The sequence below is a fragment of the Chlorocebus sabaeus genome, chromosome 20, assembly GCF_047675955.1.
Source record: "Chlorocebus sabaeus isolate Y175 chromosome 20, mChlSab1.0.hap1, whole genome shotgun sequence".
NCBI lineage: Eukaryota > Metazoa > Chordata > Mammalia > Primates > Cercopithecidae > Chlorocebus > Chlorocebus sabaeus.
This window is the reverse complement of record NC_132923.1, coordinates 20,989,809-21,009,212: the sequence shown is the minus strand read 5'-3', so window position 1 is coordinate 21,009,212 and position 19,404 is coordinate 20,989,809. Positions and strand designations below refer to the sequence as shown.

General features: G+C 44.7%; 1 protein-coding gene across 1 annotated transcript in view; it reads left to right on the top strand.

Moving 5' to 3' along the window:
- The first annotated feature begins 17,955 nt into the window (after positions 1–17,955).
- Positions 17,956–19,404, top strand: part of VANGL1 (VANGL planar cell polarity protein 1) — a 52,429-nt gene continuing 50,980 nt past the window's right edge. Inside the window, exon 1 of the mRNA XM_073008454.1 lies at positions 17,956–18,123. The gene's annotated coding sequence lies outside the window, so the exon portion shown is untranslated. The remainder of the gene's footprint in view (positions 18,124–19,404) is intronic.

The following is a 19,404-nucleotide window of genomic DNA, read 5'->3' as shown; positions in this document are numbered from 1 at the left end:
TCTTGGGTTCATTTTACATCTTTCATTTCTCTACTTAACATGTTTAATCTTTCACCTATATTTCTGAACATATGAGATACAATTTAAGATGACCATTTTGATGCTGTTTTTCTACTTCCATCATCTATGCCAGTTCTGTGAGTTTCAATTGATATATTGTCCTCCCTGTTATGGCTCACTCTCTCATATATACTTCTTTATAGATTGGTAATTTTTATAGGATCTCAGTCATTGTACATTTGCTTTATTGGGTGATAGATACTTGTGAATTTCATAAATATTCTTGAACTTTGTTCTGTAATACAGAGTTATTAGAAGAGTTTGACACTTTCAGGTCTTGCTTCTAAGCTTTGTTTGGCACAACCTGAGCAATGTTTCAACTAGGGGACTTTTTGTCCCACTACTGAGGCAATACCTTTCTGATTACACTAGCCAGTGCTCCATAAATTGAGGTTTTCCAGACTGGCTGGTCATAACAGGCACTATTTACATTCCTGTGTGAGTTCTAGGTACTGTTCTCTCTTATCTGTTCAGAGGATTTTCTCCTCACACACCTGCACTCAACAGGACTCAGTTGAATGCTTGAGGGGATTTGCTGTGGATTTCTAGGGTTTTCTTTCTCTGCAGCCCTCTCATCTCTGTTACTCTGTCCTGCAAACTCTAGTCTCCTTGGCCTCCTTGAAATCCAAGGCCTCCCTCTTCAAGACAAGGAGATCAATAGTCTCTGCCTGGGTTTCCTCTCCCTGTACAACCTAAAAATTCCCTCTAGACAGCAAGCTGTGACAACTGTAGGAAAAACCTAATTTGTTTCCCGTCTCTCAAGAATCATGGTCTTTTGTTACCCGATGTCCAATTTCTTAAATCCTGTTGTTTCCTATGTTTTGTCCTAATTTATAGTTATTTCAGGTGGGAGAATAAATCTGGTCCTGTTAGTCTATCATGGCCCTCATGTTTTTTAAAAAAACATTTAAAACAAAGTACATGTTTGAAGACTGTATTGTTAAACTTAAAAATATAAAAATATTAAGATCCGAACTTAAAGTTATTGTAATCAAAATGAAAAAACTTGTTATAGTCTGTAATTTATAATTTATTTTCATTTCATATTTTCACCTGGGAGGGGAGGAAACCAACAAATAACGCTGCAGAGGATTTTTTTTTTTTTTTTTTTTTTTAAGAAAGGGATAGGTAGAAAAGTGGTGGTGAGGATTGGACAGTGATCATTAATCAGGGAAAGAAAGGGGAATAAAGAAACAACAACAAAAAAATGTGCTGGGCATGGTGGCTCATGCTTGTAATCCCAGCACTTTGGGAGGCCAAGGAGAGTGGATCACCCGAGTTCAGGAGTTTGAGACTAGCCTGGCCCACACAGTTAAACCCCATCTCTACTAAAAATACAAAAAATTAACTGAGTGTGTTGGCAGGCACCTGTAATCCCAGCTACTTGGGAGGCTGAGACAGGAGAATCACTTGAACCTGGGCTACGGAGGTTGCAGTCAGTCAAGATCATGCCATTGCACTCCAGCCTCGGCAACAAGAGCAAAACTCCACCTAAGAAAGAAAGAAAGAAAGAAAGGAAGAAAGGAAGAAAGGAAGAAAGGAAGAAAGAAAGGAAGGAAGAAAAGAAAAGAGAAAAGAAATCTGATGGGCATGGTGGCACACACCTGCAGTCATAGCTACTTGAGAGGCTGACGGGGAGAAGTTTGAACCAACCTGGGCAACATAGCAAGACCCCATCTCTTTCAAAAAAACACAAAAGAAAGAAAGAGAGAAAGAGAGGAAGGAAGGAAGGAAGGAAGGAAGGAAGGAAGGAAGGAAGGAAGGAAGGAAGGAAGGAAGGAGAAAAGGGATTTGTCTTAGTTATCTACAAACAGTGTGTTAGGAAATTCCTGAGCTGAGAACCAGAAGACCTGAGTTTAACCTGTCTTGCGACATTGGTAAAGTTATTTAACCTACTTGATTTTGGAAATTACCATTAAATAAGTAATAGATAAAAAATGACTATTATAAGGCCTGACACGTTGTAAAAACACAATAAATATTAATTGCTTCTGTCTGTTCATTTATATAGTTCACATATCAGGAAAGATTGAATATAAACCTTTTTTTAAAATGTAGGTTTTATGGGGCCAGGCACACTGGCTCATGCCTGCAATCCCAACACTTAGGGAGGCCAAGGCGGGTGGATCACCTGAGGTCAAGAGTTCGAAACCAGCCTGGCCAACTTGGTGAAACCCTGTGTCTATTAAAAATACAAAAATTAGCTGGGTGTGGTGGCACATCCCTGTAATCCCAGCTACTTGGGAGGCTAAGGGCAGAAGAATTGCTTGAACCTGAGAGGCAGAGGTTGCAGTAAGCCGAGATGACACCACTGTACTCCAGCCTGGGCAACAGAGTGAAACTCGTCTTGAAAAAAAAAAAAAAAAAGGGTAGGTTTTATTATACTGGGGTATGGTGAGGCCAACAGATCAGGAGAGAATTGCCATTGAAAAGACAGTTGGTTCCTCATAGTTCCTAAGGGGAGAACGCATGCCATGCTGTGCAAGGCCACACAGGGATGCACCACAGTTGACCGGGAGGCAGACAGAGCAGGCAGGAAACAGGGACAAGAGCTTTTATTGTGGTCGCTATGGGAAGAAACAGGCCAAGCAGGGTAAACAGGCGTAGGATTGGCTAGTTTAAATAACGTCAGCAGGCTCTGGAATATAACGACAGTCTCTATTCGTCTGGTACCTGACCCTGGAATGATTTGGGCAGGGGGATAATGGCCCAGTATCTGACCCCTGCAAGAGCTCAATAAAAGAGTTGGTTGGGGTACAGGGTCTGAATTGATTCCTTTGTGCACAACAAGGATGCTTATGGGTGAGCCTTTACTATCACTAGGAACTAACTAGCCCTGGGAAGCAGGACTCCAGATGTCAAAGCATCAGAAATCCAGAAAATAAATACGCATGATTAATACAAAGCCTGACTGCTAAGATGGGTTAACTGTGTTGTCCTCCTATGCCCAGACCTAGCCCTCCCCTCTGCTGCTCCCGTGGAGACCACTTGTAACTCAGAAGGGGGAGCGGACTGCTTGCAGACCAGGAGCCAAGGCCTTCCTTGCATGCCTGCATTTCCTCCACAGCCAAAAGGAGTCTGAGCTTGGGGCAGAAGCTCTGGAGGCTGGTTCGCCCTGGGGAAATAATGCCACCTGGTGTCAGTCCAAATAATTAGTTCAACACTGTATGTGGTGTGTTATTCAAGTGTTTCTCATAAATAGTTAATGAATTACTGACGATGATGCCACAGATGAAATAAACATTAGAGAAGAAACTTCCGGGTCTCTAGAAGGTGGTATTAGTGTGGAGCAGCTCTGCCCATGACTGGCCCTGAGTGTGATCCTTTGCACTGCTCTGGCAAGTGGAATCATCTGGGGAGCACCCAGTAGCCCTGAGGCCACATGCACTGACTGGTGTCTTTATCAGACTCTCTTTCTCTCCGCTTGACTTGTATCCTTTTCAATGATAACAAGGCTGCCAAAGTGAGGGGCTGGCTATAGTCTTGGCAAGATCCCACTTTTGCAACCTGAGATCTCTATCTCACATTGGGTCCCTCCCAACCCCCAAGGTAACACTAGCCACTGGGCCTGGGAGTGGGCCTGCCTGCCAGGGCCTGCAGAGAAGCCTGGAGGGACACCAGTGGCCAGTGTTCCTGGGAGTTAGTGCACTTGGTCCGCAGACCATGACTGCTTGCTTAGGCTCCTGTGGGCCAGTGGCTTTCCACAGAACAAGCTTGCTTCCTGTTTATATACTATACTTTCAAACCCAGGCAAGGCTATTTAGTAGAAAATCCCACCATTCAACTGCTTTTTCAAGTTTGCTCTTGGACATCACACCCTCACCTCAAACTCAGCCCATCAAAGATAAAAATTCTTGGACACAGAAGAGCCATTAGAGACTGCTATGTCTAGGGCCACTGCAAGGAACCAATTTGGTCCCTTGGCAATTTTCTCAATTTGAAGGGCCCATTCATTCAAGTTGTTTGCAAAAACTGGGGGGATGTGCAGTTTTTCAGTGGTTTCCATCCCACTGGCAATCAAATTCTCAAAGGGCCCTGAGAAGCCATCAGATACATGTCTTCTCCCAGCTGGCTCTATTTCCTGGCTGACTATCTCCTGCTTTCCTGATTCTGGCAGAGCTTTTTGTCTCCTACCTCATGGCAAATACTAAGACACTTTGACCTCCTGCACTCACCAGCGGTTTCACATCTGTACAAGGCTAGTCTTTCCACCTGTGCTCTCCATCACACATCTTCTTTGTCCCACAAGTTACCCCTTCTTAAATTTTGAACCCGTCTGGTTGCTTCTCTCTGATCTATACAAAGGTTTCAGGGTTTTTCATGTCAAAACAAAACAACAGCCCCTGCCACATTCCCTGTCTTATCTCTGCTTCACACGGTCTGTATTCCTCTACCCACTTCTTATTCTTTTCTCTACTGCATTGCCAGCTATATGGAATCTCTGAAACCTATAGTCACTATCACTAGCCTATCTTCTCCTGAGTTCTCAATCTATACTGTTAGAAAGCAGTATAGTTTATGGATCAAAAATGAGGAATCTATGGTCACCCAGTCTGGGTTCAAAGCCTGGCCCCACCAGTTAGCAGCTGTTGATCTCAAGCAAGTTAACCCTTCTGTGCTTGAGTTTTTCTCTCTGTAAAATCTGCCGACATCATCAGTTGTAGTGAGGAATAAAGAAGACATGAAATGCTCAGCACAGTGCCTGACACATAATGAACGATCAGTAATGTGAACTATTATACTTCGCACCTGCACATCCTACAGGTCCCTTACACTCAACATGCCTAGAATTAAACTAACCTTTTCTCCTTGAGCTTCTTCCTCTGCCTGGTTCCCCATTTGTGATTGAGCTTTGCCTGTGAAGTCTGCATTAACTAAGGCCTACTGGCCTCTTTGGGCTTCCTATGGTCTCACCAGCCTCCCATTTGGTCTCCCTGCCTTTACTTTTCCCTCCCACCAAGCCACTCTCCACACTGCAGTCCAGATCGGCTCATCTTATCCCTCTCTATAAAAACCCAATGGCTCCCCATTGTCCACCAGATAAAATCTGAACTTTTTTTGTTTGTTTTTGGAAACAGTGTTTTACTCTGTTGCCCAGGCTGGAGTGCAGTGGTACAATCATATAGCTCATTCTCACTGTAACCCCAAACTCTTGGGCTCAAGCAATCCTGCCACCCCAGCCTCCCTTGTAGCTGGGACTACAGGCATGAGCCACTATACCCAGCTAATTTTTTTTTTTTTTTTTTAATTTCTGTAGAAACAGAGCCTCACTATGTTGCTCAGACTGGTCTCAAACTCCTGGGTTCAAGTGATCCTCCTGCCTTAGCCTCCCAAAGTGCTGGGATTATCAATGTGAGCCATTGCAACTGGCCAAAATCTAAACTTCTAAGCTTGCCATGCAGGGCCCTCTGAGCTTTGGCGCTGCTCCTGTTCCAGGCCCATCCCCACCCTCTCCCCCGTATCCCAGCCTGATCCTCCCTTATGCTCCCATGATGCCAGACTGCCAACAGGCACCCCACAGAGCCGTCCTGCTTCAACACTCTGTACCTGCCTCTCCTTCCCCCAAAACACCCCCACATTCAGCACCTTGTTTCTTCAGGCCTGTGAAGTCCATTAGCACGGAAGCCACAAATGTGCTTTCCTGGACTTACTCTGTCACACTTCTGTGCCTTGGCCCAGAATGCCCCCTCCCCCTTGATCTGCCAAATACACCCTTTTCCTTCTGGTTCCAGAGTCACAACTAGGTGAAGCCATGCCACTTCTGCAGACTGAGCTAGGCCTTCTCTCTGTGCTCCCACAGTGCTCCCATCCTGCCTCTGGTCTCTGTCATAGCACTGGCACTATCAGCACTATGGTATTTGATAGCAAGACTTTATTTATGTAGCAGTCTCGCCCTGGAGTGTCTGAGCTCCTCTAGGAGAGTGCCGTATGCACCCTCACCCGACTTCTCCATGTTCTTTCCTGCTTTATTTTTCTCCTTAGCACTCATTACCATTGGACATACTACACATGATGCTCATTTGTCCATCTCTCCCCACTAAAATATGAACTCTCTGAATACAGAAGCTTTAGTTTGTTTTAACATATCCCCAGAGCCTAGAATAGTAACTGGTACACAGTGAGTGCTCAATACATGTTTGTTGAATTAATTGTTGAATCAGTGGTCAATGTTACATTACCTAGTTTTGTATCTCTAGTAGCTAACATATTGCCTAGCACATAGTAGATACCAGAAGTAGATATCATAGAAGTCAGGTACTGCAGCGTACACCTATAGTCTCAGAGGCTGAGGTGGGAAGATTGCTTGAGATCAGGAGTTTGAGTCCAGCCTGGGCAATGCAGTGAGACTGTTTCTAAAAAATAAACTTAAATAAAAATGAAATTTTAAAACACTAGGAAAGAACATTTCAGGTTTATCTGTGGTGCCTGAGCACGTACTCTTAAGGAAAACAAACAAACAAACAAAATCCAAACATTAGTGTTGGATTCCAGGTTCTCTACCTTCTAATCCTAGCCACTCAAATTTGAATCCTCTTTGTCTTAGCATAAGCCTTTATCTTGACCCTGACTGCCCTGCTCCCTGCCCTTGAGTAAATACCAGGCATTGCTTCTCCTCTCTCTGGTCCATACTCCAAACAGAAACATTGTCGAATCCTTCTTCAACATGTACAGACTGAGCACCTGGGATCCAGCCACTGTCCTCCATCTATGCCTGTTCCATTTCTCTTTCCTCAAGGTGAGGACAAATTGACCCTCCCTTGGGAAGCTTTCCCTGACCATCCAGGCCTGTGTGACTCTCTCACTGGGCACTAATGACCCATACTGTAGCACCTCATCACTGGCATTATTAACCAGCAGACATAAAATAAACATATGTAGATTTTACAGAAAATGACCCTTTAAAGAATTGGCACTTTTTAACATTTCAAACATTTTGGATGGAAATTTTTCTGATATTTATTTTACATCTTCTCTGTCTTCTGAAACAGAGTACTGTATACAGAAGGACCATCTCGCCTTTTACAACGAAAGCACTGTGCGTCCCTAGCCATTATTCTGTGATGTGTAGTGTGCCAGGAGCGAAAGAGAAGGGCATGAGCTCTGGAATTAAACAATCCTCATAGTGATCCTCTTTGCAGTCCCTGGGGTCTTCCTGAGGTCATTGCCTGACTCTCTTTTTGATGTGTTGCTAATCTATAGTGAATCAGATAGTAAAGTTTATTAGAATTGTTAGTAAACTAAGTGTAAACAGTATCTAAGTGGGATATGAGGGATTCTCTTGTTTATCAACTCTCTCCACTTTAAGGCATAGACTTTGCACAGTCTATTTTGTAGATCAGAGGCCTTTCTCACTTAACTCCTGATATTTGGGGTTTATTCATAATTCTTGAGGTTGGTTAAGTAACTTCTTTAAAAGAGTGTGCTTTTAATACATTTAGCATTTTATGTATTATCTTCTGTTAACAACCTTTATATGCATATATAAAAACTCTGTAATTAGATTGTTCTCTGGTTAAATTATTAACTTTCCAGGGGCCGAAAGTTTTTATAGTCATTTATTCATGTGTTAAGTATTTTAGAAAGTAACTACTATGTGAAAAGATCTGTGATAGAAAAAAAATAAGACATGGTATTTACACATTATTGAGGAAACAAGACACAAATAACCAATACAAAGCAACAAGGTGAATGTAAAAAAATCAGAGTGCTATGGCAATTCCAATAGAAGAAACTGTCTTCTGGTTGGGAGACCTGGGAAAGGCTTCATGAAACAGGTGGCATTTGAATTAGGTCTTGATGAACAGGAAAAATTTCAGTGGCTAGCTGAGAAGAAAAAACAAACTCAGTTTCTTCTTACTGTACTCTCACAACGCGGAATGCTTCTCTGACCACATGTGTAAGGGATTTTCCCAAAGACCAAGCAAGCAAGCAATTCTAATTCAAATCAATTCTGACACTATGGACTTGGAGAGTGTCAAGACCCACAGGCTGAGGGCTCAGCCTCCAAGAATGCCCTCACTTCGGCCAGTCGCAAGTCCAGGACTCTGGAACTTATGGCCAACTGGCTATAAATCAGGGTTCCCACAACACCCTCATCAGATTCAATTAATTTGTTACAGTGGATCACAGAACTCAGGGAAACATTTATGTTGTGATAAAGGATATTCGAAATAATACAAATCAACAGTCAGATGAAGAGACACACAGCAGGAGGTCTGGAAGGGTGGCACGCAGAAGTTTCCATCTTGGTGGACTTGGGCTCCGCCACCCTCTAGATACATGGATATGTTCTTCTTCACTGTCCTGGAAGCTTCCATGTGTTTGCCTATCTGGTAGTTACCCAAACCCAGTCCTTTGGGGTTTTTATGGAAGCTTCATTATAGAGGCATGATTGATTAAATCATTGGTCACTGTGATCAGCTTAACCTTCACCCTCCTCTCCTCTCAGCTGGTGTCTGCTGCAGAATTGATTGCTAGCTTGGTGTGTGGGGAAATACTCCTACAGTGGAATCTGAAAAGAACTCTGTATTGTGAGAGCACATTAGGAAGAAACTAAGTTTATTTTTTCTTCTCAGCTACACACCAAAATTTTTCCTATCCACCGAGCCCCAGTTGAAAAGCCACCAGTTGCACGAAGCCTTCCACAGGTCTCCCAAACAGAAAACAGTTTCTCCTGCTTGAATTCCCACAGCACTCAATTTGAATATCCACCTTGTTTCTTCCTATTGGTTATTTGCATCCTATCTCCTCAATAATGTATAAATACCACAGGCAGAACCTTTCAACCCTGTGACTACAGGATTGGTTTCCCTGACAACCAGTGTCTCTCCCCCATTCCTACAAAGTGTTATCTGGGGACTTCCCAAAAATTGCCTCATTAACATAAGCTCAGGTGTGGGTGAAAAGCATTTGTTATAAATAACAAAAGACTGTCTTTCACCTTTATCACTCTAAAACTGTTTCCAGAGGTGCTTCAGGAATCAAGGACAAAAAGCCAAATACTTGAACAAAAGATATCCTTACTGCCCTAGTCACTTAGGAAATAAGAATCTCACAGGAGATGTGAGCCAGGAACCACCATGGATGAAAACCAAAACATACATATCATCATATCACGGCATCATACCAAGATTTGGGAAAGCTGTGAGAATGAGAAGGGAGAAATATTTGTATGCATTTGTGGAACACAGTCTTGAGATCATCCAGGGCATAGTACCCCACTTTGCACATTGAGTTTGCAACATATATACTAGTGAAACAAAGAAGTGGCATGTGGCACCCACAATATTACTTTTATTACTAATTAAAGATAAGCTGGAGCACTCAACTTCGGGCAAAAGCCAAATGAGGCTAAACCACTTGGTGACAGTAACCTTAAGCTAGGGCAGGCCTCCATCATTCAGTTCCTGAGCTTTCCAATGTTTACCTTTTCAGCTTGAACACTTAAGATCGTTGGAGAAAAATGGACAGGAAATGGCATTTTAAAAATTATACTTCAAGTTCTGGGATGCATGTGCAGAACATGCAGGTTTGTTACATAGGTATACATGTGCCATGGTGGTTTGCTGCACCCATCAACCCGTCATCTACATTAGGTATTTCTCCTAATGCTATGCCACCCCTAGCCCACCAACAGGCTCTGGTGTGTGATGTTCCCCTCCCTGTGTCCATGTGTTCTCACTGTTCAACTCCCACTTATGAGTGAGAACATGCAGTGTTTGGTTTTCCCTTCCCGGGTTAGTCTGCTGAGAATGATAGTTTCCAGCTTCATCCATGACCCTGCAAAGGACATAACCCTTTCTTTTTCATGGCTGCATGGTATTCCATGGTGTATATGTGCCATATTTTCTTTATCCAGTCTACCATTGATGGGCATTTGGGTTGGTTCAAAGTCTTTGCTCTTGTGAACAATGCTGCAGTAAACATAAGTGTGCATGTGTCTTTATAATAGCATGATGTGTAATCTTTTGGGTATATACCCAGTAATAAGATGGCTGGGTCAAATGGTATTTCTGGATCTAGATCCTCCAGGAATTGCCACACTGTCTTCCACAATGGTTGAACTAATTTACACTCAGATCAACAATGTAAAAGCATTCTTATTTTTCCACATCCTCTCCAGCATCTATTGTTTCCTGACTTTTTAATGGTTGCCGTTCTAACTGGTGTGAGACAGTATCTCATTGTAGTTTTGATTTGCATTTCTCTAATGACTAGCGATGATGAGCTTTTTTTAAACATGTTTGTTGGCCATATAAATGTCTTCTTTTGAGAAGCATCTGTTCATATCCTTTGCCCACTTTTTGATGGGGTTTCTTCTTCTAAATTTGTTTAAGTTCCTTGTAGATTCTGGATATAAGCCCTTTGTCAGATGGACAGATTGCCAAAATTTCCTCCCATTCTGTAGGGTGCCTGTTCACTCTAATGATAGTTTCTTTTGCTGTGCAGAAGCTTTTTAGTTTAATTAGATCCCATTTGTGAATTTTGGCTTCTGTTGCCATTGCTTTTGGTATTTTAGTCTTGAAGTCTTTGCCCATGCCTATGTTCTGAATGGTATTGCCTAGGTTTTCTTCTATGATTTTTATGGTGTCAGGTCTTACATTTAAACCTTTAATCCATCTTGAGTTGATTTTTGTATAAGGTGTAAGGAAGGGGTCCAGTTTCAGTTTTCTGCATATGGCTAGCCAGTTTTCCCAACACCATTTATTAAATAGGGAATCCTTTCCCCATTGTTGTTTTTGTCAGGTTTGTAAAAGATCAGAGGGTTGTACATGTTTGGCGTTATTTCTGAGGCCTCTGTTCTATTCCATTGGTCTATATATCTGGTTTGGTACCAGTACCATGCTGTTTTGGTTACTGTAGCCTTGTAGTATAGTTTGAAGTCAGGTAGTGTGATGCCTCCAGCTTTTTACTTAGGATTGTCTTGGCTATATGGACTCCTTTTTGGTTCCATATGAAATTTAAAGTAGTTTTTTCTAATTCCGTGAAGACAGTCAATGGTAGCTTGATGGGGATAGCATTAAATCTACAAATTACTTTGGGCAGTATGGCCATTTTCATGATATTGATTCTTCCTATCCATAAGCATGGAATGTTTTTACATTTGTTTGTGTCCTCTCTTACTTCCTTGAGCAGTGGTTTGCATTTCTCTTTGAAAACGTTCTTCACATCCCTTGTAAGTTGTATTCCTAGGTATTTTATTCTCTTTGTAGTGAATGGGAGTTCACTCATGCTTTGACTCTTGGTTTGTCTGTTTCTGGTGTATAGGAATGCTTGTGATTTTTGCACATTGATTTTGTATCCTGAGACTTTGCTGAAGTTGCTTATCAGCCTAAGGAGATTTTGGGCTGAGACAATGGGGTTTTCTAAATATACAATCATGTCATCTGCAAACAGAGACAATTTGACTTCCTCTCTTCCTATTTGAATACCTTTATTTCTTTCTCTTGCCTAATTTCCCTGGCCAGAACTTCCAATACTATGTTGAATAGGAGTAGTGAGAGACGGCATCCTTATCTTGTGCTAGTTTTCAAAGGGAATGCTTTCAGCTTTTGCCCATTCAGTATGATATTTGCTGTGAGTTTGTCATAAATAGCTCTAATTATTTTGAGATACGTTCCATCAGTACCTAGTTTATTGAGAGTTTTTAGCATAAAGGGGTGTTGAATTTTATCAAAGGCCTTTTCTACATCTATTGAGATAATCATGTGGGTTTTGTCATTGGTTCTGTTTATGTAATGGATTATGTTTACTGATTTGCATATGTTGAACCAGCCTTGCACCCCAGGGATAAAGTCAACTTGATCATGGTGGATAAGCTTTTTGATGTGCTGCTGCATTTGGTTTGCCAGTAATTTATTGAGGATTTTTGCATTGCTGTTCATCAGGGATACTGGCCTGAAATTTTCTCCTTTTTGTTGTGTTTCTGCCAGGTTTTGGTATCAAGATGATGCCGGCCTCATAAAATGAGTTAGGGAGGAGTCCTTCTTTTTCTATTGTTTGGAACAGTTTCAGAAGCAATGGTACCAGCTCCTCTTTGTACCTCTGGTAGAATTCGGCTGTAAATCTGTCTGGTCCCAGGCTTTTTTTGGTTGGTAGGCTATTAATTACTGCCTGAATTTCAGAACTTGATCTATTCAAGGATTCAACTTCTTCCTGGTTTAGTCTTGGGAGGGTGGATGTGTCCAGGAATTTACTCATCTCTTCTAGATTTTCCAGTTTATTTGTGTAGAGGTGTTTATAGTATTCTCTGACGTATTTCTGTGGGATCAGAGATGATATCCCCTTTATCATTTATTATTGTATCTAGTTGATTCTTCTCTATTTTATTCATTAGTCTGGCTAGTGGTCTATCTATTTTGTTAATTTTTTCAAAAAAAAAAAAAAAAAAAAAAAAAACCAGCTCTTGGTTTATTTGATTTTTTGAAGGCTTTTTTGTGTCTCTATCTCCTTCAGTTCTGCTCTGATCTTAGTGATTTCTTGTCTTCTGCTAACTTCTGAATTTGTTTGCTCTTGCTTCTCTAGTTCCTTTAATTGTGATGTTAGGGTGTCAATTTTAGATCTTTCCTGCTTTCTCCTGTGGGCATTAAGTGCTATAAATTTCCCTCTAAACACTGCTTTGGCTCTGTACCAGAGATTCTGGTACCTTTTGTCTTTGTTCTCATTGGTTTCAAAGAACTTATTTATTTCTGCCTTAATTTCATTATTTACCCAGTAGTCATTCAGGAGCAGGTTGTTCAGTTTCTATGTAGTAGTGAAGTTTTGAGTGAGTTTCTTAATCCTGAGTTCTAATTTGATTGCACTGTAGTCTGAGAAACTGTTTGTTATGATTTCCATTCTTTTGCATTTGCTGAGGAGTGTTTCACTTCCAATTATGTGGTCAATTTTAGAATAAGTGTGATGTGGTGCTGAGAAGAATGTATATTCTGTTGATTTGGGGTGGAGAGTTCTATAGATGTCTATTAGGGCTGCTTGGTCCAGAGATGAGTTCAAGTCCTGAATATCCTTGCTAATTTTCTGTCTCATTGATCTGTCTAATATTGACAGTGGGGTGTTAAAATCTCCCACTATTATTGTATGGGAGTCTAAGTCTCTTTGTAGGTCTCTAAGAATTTGCTTTATGAATCTGGTGCTCCTGTATTGGGTGCATATATATTTAAGATAGTTAGCTCTTCTTGTTGCATTGATCCCTTTACCATTATGTAATATCCGTCTTTGTGTTTTTTTATCTTTGTTGGTTTAAAGTCTGTTTTATCAAAGACTAGGATTGCAACCCTGCTTCTTTTTACTTTCCATTTGCTTGGTAAATATTCCTCCATCCATTTATTTTGAGCCTATGTGTGTCTTTGCATATAAGATGGGTCTCCTGAATACAGCACACCGATGGGTCTTGATTCTTTATCCAATTTGCCAGTTTGTATCTTTTAATTGGGGCATTAATTAGCCCATTTACATTTAAGGTTAATATTGTCATGTGTGAATTTGATCCTTTCATTATGATGCTAACTGGCTATTTTGCCCATTAGTTGATGCAGTTTCTTCATAGTGTCAATGGTCTTTACAATTTGGTATGTTTTTGCAGTGGTTGGTACTGGTTTTTCCTTTCCATATTTAGTGCTTCCTTCAGGAGCTCTTGTAAGGTAGGCCTGGTGGTGACAAAATGTCTCAGCATTTGCCTGTCTGTAAAGGATTTTATTTCTCCTTCGCTTATGAAGCTTAGTTTGGCTGGATATGAAATTTTGCATTGAAAATTCTTTTCTTTAAGCAAGTTGAATATTGGCCCCCACTCTCTTCTGGTGTGTAGGGTTTCTGCAGAGAGATCCACTGTTAGTCTGATGAGCTTTCCTTTGTGGGTAACCCAACCTTTCTCTCTGGCTGCCCTTAACATTTTTTTCCTTCATTCCAACCTTGGTGAATCTGATGATTATATGTCTTGGGGTTGCTCTTCTTGAGGAGTATCTTTGTGGTGTTCCCTGTATTTCCTGAATTTGAATATTGGCCTGTCTTGCTAAGTTGGGGAAGTTCTCCTGGATAATATCCTGAAGAGTGTTTTCCAACTTGGTTCCATTCTCCCTGTCACTTTCAGGTACATCAATCAAATGTAGGTTTGGTCTTTTCACATAGTACCATATTTGTTGGAGGCCCTGTTCATTCCTTTTCATTCTTTTTCTCTAATCTTGTTTTCCCGCTTTATTTCATTAAATTGATCTTCAATCTCTGATATCCTTTCTTCTGCTTGGTCGATTCGGCTATTGATACTTGTGTATGCTTCACAAAGTTCTCATGCTATGTTTTTCAGCTCCATCAGGTCATTTATGTTCTTCTTTAAACTGGTTATTCTAGTTAGCAATTCCTCTAACTTTTTTCAAGGTTCTTAGCTTCCTCGTATAGGGTTAGAACATGTTCCTTTAGCTTGGAGGAGTTTGTTATTACCCACCTTCTGAAGCCTACTTCTGTCAAATTACCAAACTCATTCTCCATCCAGTTTTGTTCCCTTGATGGTGAGGAGTTGTGATCTTTTGGAGGAGAAAAGGTGTTCTGGTTTTTGGAATTTTCAGTCTTTTTGTGCTGTTTTTTCCTCATCTTTGTGGATTTATCTACCTTTGGTCTTTCACGTTGGTGACCTTTGGATGAAGTTTTTGTGTGGATGTCTTTTTTGTTGATATTGATGCTATTCCTTTCTGTTTGTTAGTTTTCCTTTTAATAGTCAGGCCCCTCTGCTGCAGGTCTGCTGGAGTTTGCTGGAGGTCCACTCCAGACTCTGTTTGCTTGGGTATCACCAGCAGAGGCTGCAGAACAGCAAAGACTGCTGCCTGTTCCTTCCTCTGGAAGCTTTGTCCCAGAGGGGCACCTGCCAGATACCAGCCAGAGCTCTCCTGTGTGAAATGTCTATCGACCACTGCTGGGAGGTGTCTCCCAGTAAGGAGGCACAGGGGTCAGGGACCCACTTGAGGAGCCAGTCTGTCCCTCAGCAGAGCTCAAGTGCTGTGCTAGGAGATCTGCTGCTCTCTTCAGAGCCGGCAGGCAAGAACATTTAAGCCTGCTGAAGCTGCCCCCACAGCCGCCCCTTTCTCCAGGTGCTCTATTCCAGAGAAATGGGCATTGTATCTATAAGCCCCTGACTGGGGCTGCTGCCTTTCTTTGAGACATGCCCTGCCCAGAGTGGAGGAATCTGGAGAGAAAGTCTGGCTATAGCGGCTTTGTGGAGCTTCAGTGGGCTCTGCTTGGTTCAAACTTGCCAGTGGCTTTGTTTACACTGTGAGCGGAAAATCATCTACTCAAGCCTCAGTAATGGCAGACGCCCCTCCCCTCAACAAGCTCCAGTGTCCCAGGTCGACTTCAGACTGCTGTGCTGGCAGCGAGAATTGCAAGTCAGTGGATCTTAGCTTGTTGGGCTCCGTGGGAGTGGGATCCACTGAGCTAGACCACTTGGCTTCCCGGCTTCAGCCCCCTTTCCAGGGGAGTGAACAGTTCTGTCTCACTGGCATTCCAGGAGCCACTGGGGTATGAAAAACAAACTCCTGCAGCTATCTCAGTGTCTGCCTAAACGGCCGCCCAGTTTTGTGCTTGAAACCCAGGGCTCTGGTGGCGTAGGCACCTGAGGGACTCTCCTGGTCTGTGGGTTGCGAAAACCATGGGACAAGCATAGTATCTGGGCTGGAATGCACTGTTCCTCACAGCACAGTCCCTCATGGTTTCCCTTGGCTAGGGGAGGGAGTTCCCCAACCCCTCACACTTCCCAGGTAAGGTGACGCCCCCACCCTGCTTCAGCTCACCCTCTGTGGGCTGCACGCACTGTCTAACCAGTCCCAGTGAGATAAGCTGGGTACCTCAGTTGGAAATGCAGAAATCACCTGCCTTCTGCGTTGATCTTGCTGGGAGCTGCAGGCTGGAGCTGTTCCTATTTGGCCATCTTGCCCAGGACCCACAGCATGTTTTTGTTTTGTTTTGTTTTGTTTTAATTGAGATGGAGTCTTGTTCTGTTGCCCAGGCTGGAGTGTAGTGGCATATCGGCTTACTGCAACCCCTGCCTCCTAGGTTCAAGCAGTTCTCCTGCCTCACCCTCCTGAGTAGCTGGGATTACAGGTGCCTGCCACTATGCCTGGCTAATTTTTTTATTTTTAGTAGAGATGGGGTTTTGCCATGTTGGCCAGGCTGGTCTTGAACTCATGAACCCAAGTGATCTGCCCATCTCGGCCTCCCAAAGTGTTGGGATTACAAGTGTGAGCCACCAAGCCCAGCCTCTAAATGGTATTAAAGGTGAATTTATTATTTTAAAATATGTTATTTGCAACTACCCGTCTTTCCCACAAAACATCATCTGTTAAGGTGGCTAGAAATAAGAACCTAAGTGAATTAGAACTACTTTCTGAAAACTCATTGAAGATCTCTGTGTCAATTGGAGCTATTCAGGTACATGACTAGAACTGGAAATCCCTGGCCTGTTTGAACTTTGAAAGTACTACATTTTAGAGATGAGAGAGACATGTTTTTATAATGTTCTACATTTCTGCACCCGAGTGCTGATATGGGTGAATAGACAATTGGCTTTTCCTATAGGAACCTGGCTGCCCGAGTCAGCAACATCTGCTCTCTGGAGCCTACTGGGAGGCTGGGGGTGGGGGACAGATGGTCTAGGCCTCTGAGTGGGGCAGCAGAGCCTGGGGGCTGGGAGTGGTGAAAATCAGCCACATTGAACATATGGGTGTCTTCTCAAGGAAGTGTGACATATGCGAGAGAAAATGGAGGCTAGAAGGGATGAGGAAGAGGTGATCAGGGGAGTGAGGGCTTCTTTGGGGCCAAGGTTCCCTGACTAAGGTTAGTCAGGGTGGGCCTGCGTTTCCCCACCCCAAATGCCCGCAATACTCCTACAGAAACTCTTAGGAAATTCAGCACTTCACTATACACTGCTTCCACTGTAAAGTTCTGCCACGTAAGCAGCTTTGGGTCCCGGCTAGACTGGAGATAATCAGTAAGGAACCCTAATGCTACCAACACAAGACAACTAAGAAAAGTGCAAATATTCATCAAAATCGTTGCCAACTGTTTTGTAATCCTCACCACAATCCTGCAAGGTGGACATCAGCGTCCTCACCACTTCTCAGACAGGGAAACAAAGGCTCAGAAAGGAAAGAGTACCTGGTTGGAATCAGCACTGAAGCTTCAGCTACCTGCTTGCAGAGATGTGCTCATCTAGCAGTTTCTAGGAGACTGGGCTAGCGGCAGTGCCTGCTCTGATAAGGGAGGAGGAGGGGAGAGGCTTGCTGTGGTGGCTTGCAGGCTGTGTGTGTGTGTATTTGTGGGGTCATTTCCAGGGCTACATGTGAGTTTAAGTGTGTGTATACGGGTTGAGATATGGTGTACATGGATATTTGTCGGTCAGTTCTTGGAATGTGTGTATATGAGTGTGTGTTGAGTGGGGTTGGGAGGTTAGTCCCTGAGCCATGTGAATATGTGGGTTGGGGCGCTTGTGAGGGCAAAAGGGCTTGAATTTTGTGCATGATTGTGTGTGTGTGTGTGTGTGTGTGTGTGTGTGAGTTTAAGATTCCAAGTATGTGGGCGCTGGGGGGGAGGGGACGGTGTTGGAGATCAATCCCTGGGCCGTGTGTTTATGGTGTGTGTGTCTGCCCAGAAGAGTGGGTCACTGGGCTGTGCGCCTCTGTGTAGAGTGTGAGTGTGTGTATGAGGGTGAATGTGTGTTGGAGGTGTCATTCCCTGGACCGTGTGCAAGAGTGTGACCGCGCACGCCTCCGTGTGTGTCTCGGGTGTGTGGGATCGGGGTGGTGACGAGTTGAGGGGGACGCCGGTCGAGCCCCGCCCTCCGCTGCAGGTGGGCCGGGCCCGCGGCGGGGCCGGTAGCGCTCGCTGCTCTTGGCTCGCGGCCGCGCCGGGCTCGCAGGGCTGGGCTCGGGCTGCGGGGCGGCGCCGGGACAGGAAGCGGAAAGCAGCAGTGCAGCGGCGGCGGCGGGGCTCTGCCTCTCCAGGAGCCCAGCGCAGGCCGCAGAGCCGGGGCCGCTGTGAGCCGAGACCGCGGGCCGCGGAGCCCGGGCGGCCAGCGCGGAGGTGAGTCCCGCGAGAGGCCAAGCGCTGTGCGGCGGCGGCCCCCGGGGCAGACCTTTGGCTGGGAGACGCCCCCACCCCGGACCCCGCGTGCCCCTGCGCCCTCCTCCCGCACTCGCCCCGCCGGACTTCGACCCCGGGTCGCCGGCTCCCGCCTCGGCCGGGAGCTCCCTCCCCTCCTCCGGAGCGCTCCGGGTCGTGCTTGCTCTGACTCCACTCTTCTAGCCATGCGTTGCGCCCCTCCTGGCCCTGCCGTGCGATCTCCGCCGCACCCCACTCCCTGGGGTCGCGGGATTGCCTGCTCACGCCTCGGACGCCCCTTTCTCCCCTGGTTGGTCTTTGGGGTGCGCCCCTTCGGTGCGCGTGCCTGGGCGGCGGGCAGGCCGGCAGGGAGTGGCCGAGCAGCAGGCACCGGGCGGCTGCAGCAGCCGTGCAGGGCGGGAGCCGGGCGCCCACCGGGGTTCCCACCCCTGGCGGGGCTCGACCCGGGCACCGCCTGGCCCTTCGCCAGGAAACGGGACAGAGCTGGTCTGTGTGCACACCTCGCTCACAAAAAATTGAGCCGGCCCTGGAGGCCTGGGGGGCGAGTCCGGTTGCGCCTTGGAGAGCGCAACAGGCAGGTAGGAGTTTACTTTCAAAAACGCCGGGGTGGAGCAGAGGCGCCCAGCGGGTCTCTGCCCAAGGTGTCCCTGCTGGAGGAAATCTCACCGCGCCGGGGCAGCCTTCGCCACCGGCAGGACCTCATTTCCTTCTGCAGTCTTTGAACTGCCCCAAGCATCGCGCCTAGAGAAGTGTGAAGCTTTATAAAAATTTAAACGCGTCCGTGGTGGCGGCAGGAGTGGGGCGGAGCCGCGGCCTGGCTGCTGGGTGATGAGCAGATGAGACTTGGAGCCGAGAAATCTGTTGCTCAGTTTTCACTTCTCCAAACCAGGTCTAATGCCCACACTGCGAAGGTGTTGTGAGCTCCCTTAGATGCTCGTTAGGAAGTATTAGAGCACCTTATGATGATGATTGTGTGAGAGGCCCGTGCATTTTGTTAAAACTCTTGACCTGGCTTTGGTTAGAAATGAATGTATTCTTAGGCACTTAGTCCAAAAGCTAACAAACTGTAACGAACTGGTATTTTCACTGACATGTTTATAAATTTTGCGGGGTTGCTGAAAAATATTATAACTTGTATCACCAAACAACAATGTTAATTAGCATTCTCCCTTCAGTGGGTGGGTTGAGTACACAGCTCCCAGGCACTGCAAGTGAGATGGCAGAAATTGTCTGAATACAGGG